General features: G+C 37.1%; 1 protein-coding gene across 1 annotated transcript in view; it reads right to left on the bottom strand.

The window, feature by feature from the left end:
* Positions 1-13270, bottom strand: part of LOC108972283 (kinesin-like protein CG14535) — a 239412-nt gene that overhangs the window by 200854 nt on the left and 25288 nt on the right. Inside the window, exon 2 of the mRNA XM_018938832.1 lies at positions 674-730. The gene's annotated coding sequence lies outside the window, so the exon portion shown is untranslated. The remainder of the gene's footprint in view (positions 1-673; positions 731-13270) is intronic.

The raw sequence follows: 13270 nt of genomic DNA on the forward strand, positions 1-13270 counted from the left end.
ACTTACAAACAACCGTTATGTGAACAAAACTATAATACTCTCTTTAGCAACATTGTTGCGAGAGTATAAAAAAATGTCAATAGAGCATCAAAATAGAGATTAGTTACTAATAACGTAATTTAGATTATGTATAGTCTGGACTCCAGATGATCTATACTGTATCTTATGATTTGAGTAGGAGCAAACGCGCAATTGAGACATTTTCACTTATTACTGTCTTGAGCTTGCCTCTAATTTCGATATTCAAATTCCATATACAGGTTAAATCGAGTCGGTCTTTGCTTTGGCTGATTTGTGGATTCCAGACGGTAGCGTTTCAGATGATTGTGTCTGGATGTCGCCTCAGAAAATTCTCGTTTCCTTTCATTTTAGAGTTTCTTATACTCATAATATGAATTGATCCCCCTCTAATTGACATTTTCGATTAATTTTGGGGTAAAATACTGGTGGTGGTGAAAGTAAATTCCTTTTGCAGAAAAAGATTCACAATTCTGTTATATTCATTCAACCTTGCCTATTGGAAGTTTTGTATCGAAGTTTTCAAAGACTTATATACTATTTTGTGTGACCTAAACTTAAATACTCCTAGATACCAATATGCTTTCGAAACTATGGTTGTACTATACTACAATATTATAAAATTTAAGAAAATATATATAATATATGTACTTACTTCATTACAAATCCTTTTTGTAATTGAAGAGCTGTAAGTATTCCAACGCCAAGATAACTGAAACAGAAAAGAAGACAACGTTAGTTTTATTATTATTTTTTTGGTTTTTTTTTTTTTGTTGAAATATAACATATATATAAACATATATATATATAACATATATATATCTAGTATAAATACATGCATCTGCATCTTCGCTGAAAATTTCGCAGCAAAATCGACGGAGGAACTACTAACTGTAGTACTTTTGGGCATAGATTGGCATCCGTAAGGCTACGCTTTAAACATTTGAGACCCCACGGTATGAGTCAGTAGAAAAGGTATCGATAGAGAGGTATTGAAATTCGCGTCATGAGCAGGCATCCTAAAGGATGACTACTTCTCTTCCTGGACTTCGTAACTGAACTCCATTCGGCTGCGCAAAAAACCAAAACTGTCCTATCCGCGGCTTATTACCCAACCAGACTAACCTAACATAATCTAATAACAAGAAAAAACGTTAACTTCGTTTGCACGGAAGCTAAATACCCTTCACAGGTGCATGTCTGTTAGTAACTTTGTGTTCAGTTTGTATGGAAGCTATACGCTACAGTAATTCGTTCTGAACAATTTTTTTGGAGGTTATATTGTTACCTTAAGCAGTAATCCATGCCAAATGCCGTGAAGATACCACGTCAAATGTGAAAGTTTCCCATACAAGAACTTAATTCTGTATGTTCAGTTTGTATGGCAGCTATACGTTATAGTGGTCCGATATCGGCAGTTCCGACAAATGAGCAGCTTCTTGAAGAGAAAATGACGTTTGCAAAATTTCAAAACGATAACTTAAAAACTGAGTGACTAGTTCGTATATATACAGACAGACAGACGGACATGGCTTAATCGACTCAGCTCGACATACTGATCATTTATATATATACTTTATAGGGTCTCCGACGCTTCCTTCTGGGTGTTACAAACTTCGTGACAAACTTAATATACCCTGTTCAGGGTATAAAAACTGCATTGGCTTGTGTTTTTTCAAGGAATGATACCATGACTAATTTCTTCTAAAATTACACTGTTGCCTTGGATAAGAACATATGACAAATTTTATGAAGATATCTCCTAAAACGAAAAGGTTTTTCCAACAAACACTTGATCCCGTTCGTTCAGTTTGACAGCTATATGCTTTGAAATCAGCTATTCTGACATGTGTTGAAAAGTTTATCGTATTTTACTGTTGTACTTTTCGCAGGTTGAAGTATTTATCTATGCATTAAAAGAATGATTTCGCCGACATCTATATTTTTCAGTGCGGCTTAACCCTGAAATATTTTTAAAATAATCCTCATCTTCTTCTTTAATTACGGAGACACCGCCAGTGCTGTTATAGCCGAGAATATAACTGCGCGCCAGTCGTTCTTGTTTTTCGCTGTTAAGCGCCAATTGTAGATGCCAAGTGCAGCCAGGCTCTTTTCCACCTGGTCTTTCTAACGGTTTGGAGGTTTTCCTCTTTCTCTGCTGTCTTCGGTGTGTACTGCATCGAATACTCTCAGAGCTGGAGTATTTTCATCCATTCGTTCGACGTATATCTCGTACAACTTATCGTTCCATCGACTTCGGTATTTGCCGTTGTCAATGCGCAAAAGACCATAAATTTTCCGCAGAACCTTTCTCTCGAAAATTCGTAACACCGACTCATCAGATGTTGTCATCGTCCATGCCTCTGCACCATATAGAAGGACGGGGATGATGAGGACTTGTAGAGTTTGGTCTTTGTTCATCGAGAGAGGCGCATAAAACTTTATATGAGATGTTGAGGAGGTTTGTCCCACGGTAGTTGGCGCATATTGTGTGGTTTCCTTTTTCTGGATTGATCTGTTGTTCTTTGGACGGGTAATTGTGTATTGAACGCCGTGAACGTGATATTTTGATTTCAGCGCCACTCATCCGGTGATGTATAGCATCATATCCTCGTATTTTAAGATAATTGTAAATCTAGCTAACAAAAGGATGAAAATTACTGAGTTTATAAGCTCCCATAAATTTAACATCAAAACGTGATGTTCCCAACTAAGTTTGCTCAACCCTTCCGAGTCACCGCAAAATTAACTAACTGCGTCCTATTTTATGAGCGAAAATACTGTTTCGCAACATTTTCCACTAATTAACTTTTAACGTATTTCAGCGTTGCAACACGGCTACTACCGTGCCACACCTTTTTTACTGCTGCCACACCACGCGGTCTACTGCCTTGGTCTCCCACCTCCCCAACTCGCTGAAAAGATATTGACTGGCTGAATATTACTTCGCTTGTTGTCAGCCATGCAACTTAACACCGTCAAAGTATTTTACGAGAGCAGAGACTGTTGCGTCAATTGCCTGCTGCTGCGCGTGCAGTGATAACCGCAAAATGCGCGCCAAAAACGGCTGTTCGGCAACATTGTCACACTGGAGATCGCAGAATAATATTGCGCAATATTATACATATTAAATATGTATGTGTGTATGTATGTGTTCGGATATCTGAAGCGTTTCAATGCAATAAAAATATGCTTCGTATTCGCCATAAGAATTTTATGCTGACACACGAGCCTCGTACCAACCACCCATCTATCCATTCCTTCTTCCATCCACCCACCCATCTATCCATCTAGTCAACTAACCATTCATGCATCCATCTGTCCCATCATTAGTTATTACAATTTGTGCCCTTAAGAGCGTCGAGGAAGGCTTTGGAGTTGACAAGACTCGGTGAGAGGGTGATGAAGAGCGCAAGCTAGATATAGTTCCACCATCAGTGTAATTGTGGTGTCAGTAACTACCGTCCACGGCTTTCAAATGCCATCATGGGAGCATGACTTTCGGCGTTCATCCTGACAAATCCAGCTGGTAGCATAACAACAACAACTACACAAATAAATAACGGTTGGCAACATAGCAGTAGCTTCTGCTTTGCCACTACTTGCATATATTGTCAACCCGAACGAACTGGAACGTATCCTGACCGCAGCAGTTGCGTTAACTAGTACTCTCGGCATAACCACACTTTCAAGTGAATCAGCTGTGCAGCGTTCGGTAGAGCCCGCCAGCATTTTGCTGACTGATTGTTACCGCTATGTCGAATGTTTAAGTGATGATGGAGCACTCACCACGCCGCTGGCTGAGTGTTGGGCGGAACGGTGGTACCCACGCTTATGTTTTCAGTTTAATGTGGCGTTTGCGCTGTCGCAACTGCCACTTGAGACTTTTACGACGACGACAACAACGACGACTGCTGCTGTCGCTGCCACTATTTTCTGCTGCATGTTGCTGTTGCCCGCCCTAAAGTACCTACTTCGGCATGCTGCTAGTGGTAGTTCATACTGCTGAGCTCTGTTGCGGATTCGTTTATGGTGTGTTGAGTTGGTTAGCAGTTGGCTGAAGTGTTGGTAATGTAAGCGTAATTGAAGCGAGGTTGCACTCGAAGAAATTTCTGATGCAAAATTTTGGCGACAGTGGTCTCAATAATCTATCTCTCTGTTGCTGCTGTTGTAAAGGGTGTCTTCAACCCTTTTAATGAGAATGTTAAGTAAACTGTCAAGGCAATAGAAGAAGGGGTATAGGATCAACGGGTTTCAGGTGCGATGGAATCGGACTATAGGGAAAGGAGCCTTAAATCAACAGGTTTCAATAGGCCAGTTAGTTAGCACTTTGTGGCTATTCTTTTGACAAAGTGAGATCTATCGATTTTGGAACAATCCCGCGTCCTAACCTAACCTGACCTTACCTCATGAATTTCCTTGGACCTTAAGACTAAGCTAAGACCAAGTATTTATGGTATGAGTCTTAGCTCTTTTTACAATTTTTTGGAAATCTGCCCCTAATTTCTCACAGTGTCGATTTCCTTGCCAACTGAAGTGAAGTGAGTGTGTTGACATTGTTGCCTTTTGCGGCGTTGCTAATGTTTGATTGTTTTATGGCAACACTGCGCGTAACTTTTGTTATGGTGACTACTCGAAGTATCCTTAGCATTCATTAAAAGTGGAATGAAATACATCGCTTAGTTTATGTTTCAGTATAATTTTTTTTTAAAGAAAATTACTAGAATTTAGCATTAAAACAGAAATTGAAGTTCAAATGTTTAGTTGGCTTACAATGTATAGGGATTTTCTTAATAAATAATTGCAATACAGTTATATTGCGTAGGGATAATAAATTTTGTAGGAGCTGTTTGTGGAATTGTAGTTAGGAAACTTAAGATCGTTTATGCGGGATTATATGGACTATAATAAAAATTCACTGTCGTTTTTTTTTTATTTATTTATAATGCCCAAAGGATTCCCAAAATGTATTTCATAATTTATTGACATGTTCCAATCAACTGATTATTTATATTTGTTGTTCTTCTGAAGTGGACTTTTTTAATAATCTGGGAAATAATTCTAATAAAACATTGAAAGATTCTTTTGGATCAAATTGGGTTCGAAGTACCATACCACACTCATCAAATACACCCGCTCAAGTAAGTATTTGATAGTTCAGTGCCAAAAGCATCCGAAAAGTTGGATCAAGAGTTAGATGAAATACCTTACCGCGGAATTCTTGAAAAGTCAACATAGAAAAAGGAAAGAATCACTTTTAGTAATGTCGAAAAATAAGTTGTCTTTGATTACATGTATCTTTACAAGTGGCAAAACGAACGTAAAACTGATATTAGTTGCATGGAATAAAAAAATTAAGGAGAGATTGAATGACAGTAAGAGCTTATACCACAATAAAGATGCAGTCATATTCATAAAATTTTCAAGTACTGATTCTAAGAAGGTTTTGTTTTTATTGTCATAAATTTTTTCATTAGAGAGAAAGAGAGAGAGAGAGAGAGAGAGATCTCAAATATAAAAAACAGAAATGTGGCGGATTCAAATCGACTAAGGAGAGACCTTCTGGACAAATTACCCAATATTTCGATAAATTTAAACTTATTCCATGATCGTCTATACATCTGCAGCCCAAATACTTTAGATCTGTCAAGATGTTTACAAAGTTTCATTGTGTTCGATAGTTAAGGGGTTACTCGGCTTGCCTCGGGTAAAAAAACTGCTTTATTCAACAATTATTTTCTTATATAGAAATTTAAATATTTTAACATACACTATTAACAAAAAAAATTAAAAAAAAAAAATAGTTTAAACTCGGCCATTGCGACGACATTTCCTGTGGCCCCCCCGGAAAAAGGATATACTCGAGTTGACAGGATAACTCCTTAAAGGATTATCTAAAGTAAAATAATACTTTTTTCAGTTCAAATCTTAACTTAGAACTTGGATGACGTAAAAAAACAGAAAATTGGATTTTTGGCAGACATTTTTACAAAAATATGAAAATATCAGTGAAAATTTCGCGACATATTTTTTTCAAATAGTTGTAATCGAAAAAATTCCTTCGTCCAAGCCTTTAAGAATTGTATTGTGAAAGTTCAGGAAGATTGGTTGAGTTGCTATCGAAAAATCTTGCCAACCGACTTCAGAAACACAGATTCGAGAAAAACATTGCTTGGATCAACTTGTGAATTTAGGACACAATTTTAGAGGTGTAGTAAAATTTAATAAGACAATAAAAAAAAACACGATTTTTTGAGACCCGTAAACCCATGTAACCCCTTAAACCTTTAAATTTAACACAGAAAATGTTCCAAATTTAATTTAATATATGAGAAGGTGAGAAAAGTTATTATATATAGTTATACATATACAAGTACAGGCATTTCTACCAATGTATAAAACAAACAACCGTTAAAGCAATGTCTTGTTGACAGCAACGCCAGCGGTGCTAGCGGCGCGTAAGTAGGTGGCACCTGTGGCAACACCTGCGATTTTGCACCATACAACACAATTCATGCTGCAAATATGCTGAGTCAAGCAAATGAGGAGTTCAGCTCGTTGTACAAGCAGAAGAAGAAGCACGTAAACAGATTATTGAAATCCACAGAATATTTGCTTTCACTTTCTTGATTGTGTGTGCTGCTTTTGCCTCAAGTTTTATGCTGCCTTTTTTCGGAAAGGACTGCTTACGCAAGTAAATAAAATAAACAAATGCAGATATAACGCAACAACAACAATAAAAAAAAACACATGCAACTTCTTGTTTTTTTGTGTGATATGACGCAGCTGCGGGAGATTTAGTGCGCCCGTGGCAGCTCCAGAAATGTTGCAAGAATGAGTATTGATTATATACAACCATAGGAGCTATATTTCTACCTACATACCACCTATATAAATATATACAATATTTTCAAAATCAACTCTTAGTCAGCTTGCTCGATTTAAATATCCACAAATGCTTCTGCATACAAATCGCCTAATGTATTTATTCAGATACTCTATAATGTGTATATAAAACCGATTAAGCTTATTGTTTTTGTTTTTTCTTTCCTGTTGTAGGCTTTTCATTTTCATATTTGCCGTTTGTTTGAAAATCGTTTGAAGTGTTCAAAATCATTGTGTTCTACATTTGCATATGGCAAATTAAAACAACAAAAAGTACGAGTACATGCATGTATGTTGTTGTGTGAAAAAATAACATATTTGCATAAATGTGCTTCTCATGCCACATCAAAGAAATTCGACTGAGTTGAGGTAAAAATCAGCCTTTCAAAAAAGTGTTTCACAGTGCGATTGACTTGAATGATTTTATGCATAAAAGAGGAAGCAATATAAGCCCACATTTCAGCTGAAAATATTAGGTGTCGACTACTATTGCCACAAAGCATATAATAAATATGAAATTTTCCAAAAAAAAAAAAAAAAAAAAGGNAAAAAAAAAAAAAAAAAAAAAGTGGATTCATTCGATCCAAGCATATCTAGCTTATAATAAACGGGAGTGAAATGACTCTTTCTCTCAGGGAAAAGAAGCAACGCTTAAAAATGTTTCTAAGACACTTTAGCTCCTGTTTTTCTTGAATAGAATACAAGTAGTTCTTTATAACAGTTTTTTCAAAGGGACGCTACAAAAATAGTGTACAGCTACTACTTTTTCCCTTTCTTTCGACATTTTTCTTTATTAAGGTTTGTAATTTTAAACCGAACAAAATGTTTCCGTGCCAGTGAGACAAAGAAATGCCCGTAATGTTGAGAATATTGCTGCCGCTAACGCACCAATTGAGGAAGACCCAAATCATTCTCTCACACGTCAATTTCAAGCATTGGGTATCTTCGTCGCTGTGGCGAATTTTGCGAAAAGATCTTGGCCTACATCTTCGCCAGATCACATTGGCACAAGGACTGAAAACGCTTGACCACCAGAATCGTCGTATGTTCGTGAATTGGGCTAAACAATAACTTGAAGATGATTCAGCTTTTCATCGATAATCATCTTTAGCGTTGAGGCTCCTTTCTGGCTGAATAGTTTCGTCAATAAGCAAAATAATGATAATTGGTCAGGCAGCAATCCATACGTACGCCCTAAGTCACCATTTCATCTCGAAAAAGTTACAGCTAGGTGCGGTTTATGGGTCGGCGTGTTCAGAGGTCCGTACTTTTTCAGTGATAATCAAGACCGGTGAGTTTTTGTGAATGGCAATCGCTTCCGCTCAATAATAACCGAATATTTTTGGTCCGAATTGAATGATATAGACTTGGACAATATGTGGTTCCAAGAGAACGGCACCACAAGCCACTCAATGTACGGTCACAATCAATTTATTAAAAAGCAAGTTTGATGAAAGTGTTATCTCACGAAATGGCCCAGTCAATTAACCGCCTCGGTCGTGCGATTTGACGCCGTTAGGCTATTTCCTGTAGGGCTAAGTCAAGTCTGTGGTCAATGCGACGATTGATTAACTTTGTACAAATATCGAACGTTGCAGCAGTAGCGTCTGGACTTCTGCAACATGCCCATGGTGGTCATGCAAAAGAAATCAAGTTCTATATTTAATGATATCGAATTTGATTTCGCAGGAATAAAGAATTTCATTCAAATTTGTTTTATTTACAAAAAAAAAAAAAAAAAAAAAAAAAAACCTTTTGCAGCGCCTTTATTGAAAAATCCGAAAAATCCAAATAACTAATAAATAACTCTAACACATACAGCTGATGGCTCATTTCGCCTGCCATCTTTGGGCTAGCGAACTTCTTTGACCCTGTGTTAATTATTCCAAAATATCTGAAAGTTAGAAAAGAGTAAACTCGATAAAGTCCAAGAACTCTAACACCAAAAATGTTCTATTCGTTTTGTACCAGTACCGCCGAACACTTCAGAACACTGACTCTTTAAATCAGATGAAAATAACAAACTTCTTTTCGGTTAAAAAATTCCAAGAAAGTTCATAATATATGTAGACGACCACTATATGTACTATGCACTATATTTCACTGAAAATTACCCGATAAGAATTGTGGTAACATATTATCGAGACTTATTTGGATCTTATTACTTGCTAAGTATATGTAGGTAAATGAAAGAGTCAGAATATTTTGGAATGACACTGATAACAAAATTTCAGACTGTGATAATGAAGAGGTTACAGTATTGTTCCTCATATACGAAGAATCACGGAGGTTTAGAAAACCAAGAAAATTTGTCTACAGAAGAAAGCAGGAGGTAAGCAATTGATATCTACAAAACTTGTAATGGTAGCATTAAAATAAACAAAGCACAATGATATATGGATGATCTGACATATGGTTAACTGCATACCTAAAACATTCTCCATTAATCTAACCAAAGATCAGTGCTTTTGTGGGTGTGAAGTTTTCTATTTCATAACTTGTGAAAGAGAAAATAATCCACTTTGAAAACCTATTCAGCCTACATGAGAAAAGAAAAAGAAAACTAGCAGTGCGATCACCATTTGGTCGATAGTTCAAACTCCTTCAAGTGCGAAGTTGATTCAAAAATGGTCGAAATCTTCATTTCATACGAGTTCTCAGTCTACAATGAGAAGGTCAGTTCGGCGAAACGCCCAGAAAAGTCTTTAAAGATCAATTTTTGTAAAGCAGCAGCTCAACTAATGAAAAGAACTTCACTCCAAAGTAAGCAACAACAACAAAGTTGCAAATCTTCAACTACAACGCTGCAATTTCCTTGCTGTCTTCCACTTTCAAGTGCACCACGCTACAAATCAATTATTTCCTTTGAAATTTTGTGTTGTCGATGAATGAAAAATGTGCAACGTAAATTGATACAAGAACTCAGAGCTTAATGCTGCACCTTGACTGCCACTGACCGTGCAGCTATGTGGCTCAGGCTGATCACCGCAATAAACACAGAGCCGACTTGATTGGATAGACGCTGCGGCCCAGTAGCCACCACAGCCGCCATCGCCGCCTATACTAAATAGTAGACGCGCTCACTCGTTTGTGACCATTCAGTTCATTCATTCGGTTAGTTAATCACCGACTTTATAGACTTTGTAGTGCAATTGATTTGGCGCAGTTTAGCTTATTTCATTGTCTTCTTTTTTCAGGTTGTCTTTCTTATTGCCAAAGAAGTGGCTACTTCAATGGAGTAAGTTTGAACAACAAAATAGACTATAGTTATATGACTCGAGGAGTGCTATTTGAAGGCACAAACTATGCATAGTGAGGTGTACCTAATAATGAACACTTAGCCGAGCATATGAGCTCGTTCTTCAATAAATGCTATATTGGCTTTTTGTGTTGTTGGTACGCACGTACTTGCATACACCCGTGAATGTATATAGATACAAGTATGCACGGCTATCTATTTATATAGCAATTTATTGCTGACAGAGCAGTCAATTAGCTGGATGTGTGTGGCATGTAATTCAAAGTGAGTACCTAGTAGAGTTTGTGAAATGCCTGTGGCTTGGCGAAAAGCGTAGATAAACTCGATTTCAAATTGAATAGCGACGAAAGTTATTGGCTTTTGGGCTTATAGATATTTCTTCTGTATCTTAAAGTTGTTGAATATGTTATAAATATGCTATAAACCGGCGGCGAATGGCAGTGTTCGGTATTTCACTATCATGAGTTAAACTAGGCGAATGAGTACACATTCAATTTGATTACAACTGATAGGAAGAGCGAGTTGCTGTCGCCATCGAATGCTTAATTGAGAAACACTGTTCGTTTTGTGGGACTCGAGCAATTTATATGATATATGTTAGCGAGTATTATTAACTTCTGTCTCTATCAATATCGAACTTCATCCTAGAGGTTTCAAAAAATCTATTCAGGGAAATTGGGAAAAGCCGTTCTGTAGTCTTTAGACATGCTAAACTTTTTTTCTGATTTCGACTCGCTTTTCAAACCACTCCGATGATTGTTGACTTGTTTGTATGTCGAATTCATAAACCCATGTGCCACCGGCAGTGTTATAATATCGGATCGGAATTCGCAAATGTTAACGGTACTCTTTTTGAAAACAACGCAGCTTTATCTGTACGAGTCCAGGAGAACGCGTTTCATAGTCAAAATATTCGCCAAAATCATTCGAACGGACTCGCGAGAGATGCCGAGCTCTCTTGCCATATCTCTGACTTGATATAATTATTACAATTAGCATTACTACTACTATACTATTAATTACTTGGTAACCATAATCGCTAGCGGTAATCGTAATCGCTCAATTACACAGTACAACAGCTAATCTGGGGGGTGAGAAATTCCAAGTCTGGGTGATGGTACTAGGTCAGTGTAGTAAAACCCTCAAAGGGCTTGGCGTTCGTATATGTCAGTTTTTTTTTATGACGATTATGACGATTCCTTTTTCTTACTACGATGTCAGCGATTACTATCATGATTCCTTCTTCTTACTACGATATCTACGATTACTACCGCGATTACTTTTATTTACATATTTATTTTTATTTTGTAAGCTAGTGGCAAAAGAACACTCGCTAAATTACGAAAACACATAAAATAAGAAAAAGCTTTTCTATTATTTCCCAGATCAATCTCAAGCATTCAATAGCACATAATTTAGCTAAATACCGCAGAAAATGGGCATTTAAATTTTTAAGAATTCTTTCAGAAATGGAAATAAGTAACATATAAATGATTGAGTACACAACAAAGTGACAAAAATTTAGCAATAAAAAAAAGCGATGACTTTATGACGGCTTTTTGCTTTTACGATAAACGTGCAACTTCTGTAAATGCCACAGGAGCAATCAAAGCGCGCGCATGCGAGTGGATTGTTCGTAGAAAACGTAAGTGTACAGTTAAAGTGTTGAGGAAATTTCATGCTTTTTATGAGGCTATTTCAATGTTTAGTATAGCAGACAAAAACATTTACAAAGATTCATACAAAATACATACAGACATTCAGCATAAGCTGAAGTCACGAACCAACATGTGGCACATGCCGCATGCCACCACACTTACAACACGCTGCATGTGCCACATGTGGCGCGCCTGCTGCAGATTGCTTTGCTTTGCAGCACCTTGCTTTATGGCGCACGGCTGGGAGCGAAGCGAGGTGAGAGGCGTTGCAGTTAAATGCTTCAACTTAACTTCAAGGTGAATGATTTCTGTTCCACATATTATGCTCCTTGCTTTGTTGCCTTACCCACAATCGACTTTGCTGTGTGCGTGGTTTATTCGCTATGCTTTCGCGCGATAGCGATCGCCTCACTAGGTATGCCGATATGCCCGTAAAAGTAATCACTTTTGATGTTCATAAAAAAGTCGTAAAATACTCGACTGCTTGGTTTAGCCTAAACTGAGGCGTTCGACCCGCGCAGCTGATAGCTGCAAAATGAAGATAATCAAGAGGCAGTGCCATGTGCATATACCTAGATATATGTATATATATGTATATTCTATATATTATATATACGAAATATACATATATGCTCGTAGACTTAATAAGTGCATAAGCGAGAGCGTCTGTGCGTTCGTTTTGCTTTGTCGATATTTACGATTTCGTTTAAATTCACTAAAATTATCTTAGATTAGGTCAGAAAAGATAACAGTACTGAAGGTTTTCATGATATTCGGATCATAAAGTGGTCCTATACCTCAACAAATACGAACCTTACAAAGTCTATTCCTCATTGACGATTTTTCTCACTATGAGAGCCTCTAACACGTTTGTTAATACTTAAAAAAGGCTGTCGCTATTAAACCAAACTATCGTCCGTACACAATTGTCCGAACTAATTCTTAATATTGACGGAATAAACTGAAAACTATAACTTTTAACTGTTAACTTAGGATTTGAGTTAACCTATTCCGACCGATATTACTCTACAAACACTAAGAGCTCTTTCATTCACTTCCATCTCCCATTATACCACCGTTACCTCAAACAACTAATAGGGATATTTCTCAGTCAGGCGCCAATTGCAGGAAACAGTTTCATAAAACCGTCGTCAAGATTCTCAAAAAGCATACCTACTAGATTCTGCTCTAGAAACTAATTCTGTAATCACCTACTGGGATCTAAGAAGCAACTTTGTTAATTCCAAGTCCAAAGGGACATCATTGATCCCAGTAGGTGAATCCAGATACAATATACAAAACATCATCCGTTCAGTCTTATCCTCAACCCAGTAGAAGTAGTTGACTGCGAGGTTTCATTTTATCGTCTTCGCTGATTCCAAAATATATTGAATTTTTCTAAGTTCGCGTCTAACGTATTAATGTGGACTAAACTATCAATGGAGGTGAC

This window comes from Bactrocera latifrons, unplaced genomic scaffold, assembly GCF_001853355.1.
Source record: "Bactrocera latifrons isolate USDA-ARS-PBARC rearing strain unplaced genomic scaffold, ASM185335v1 scaffold_39, whole genome shotgun sequence".
Taxonomy (NCBI): Eukaryota; Metazoa; Arthropoda; class Insecta; order Diptera; family Tephritidae; genus Bactrocera; species Bactrocera latifrons.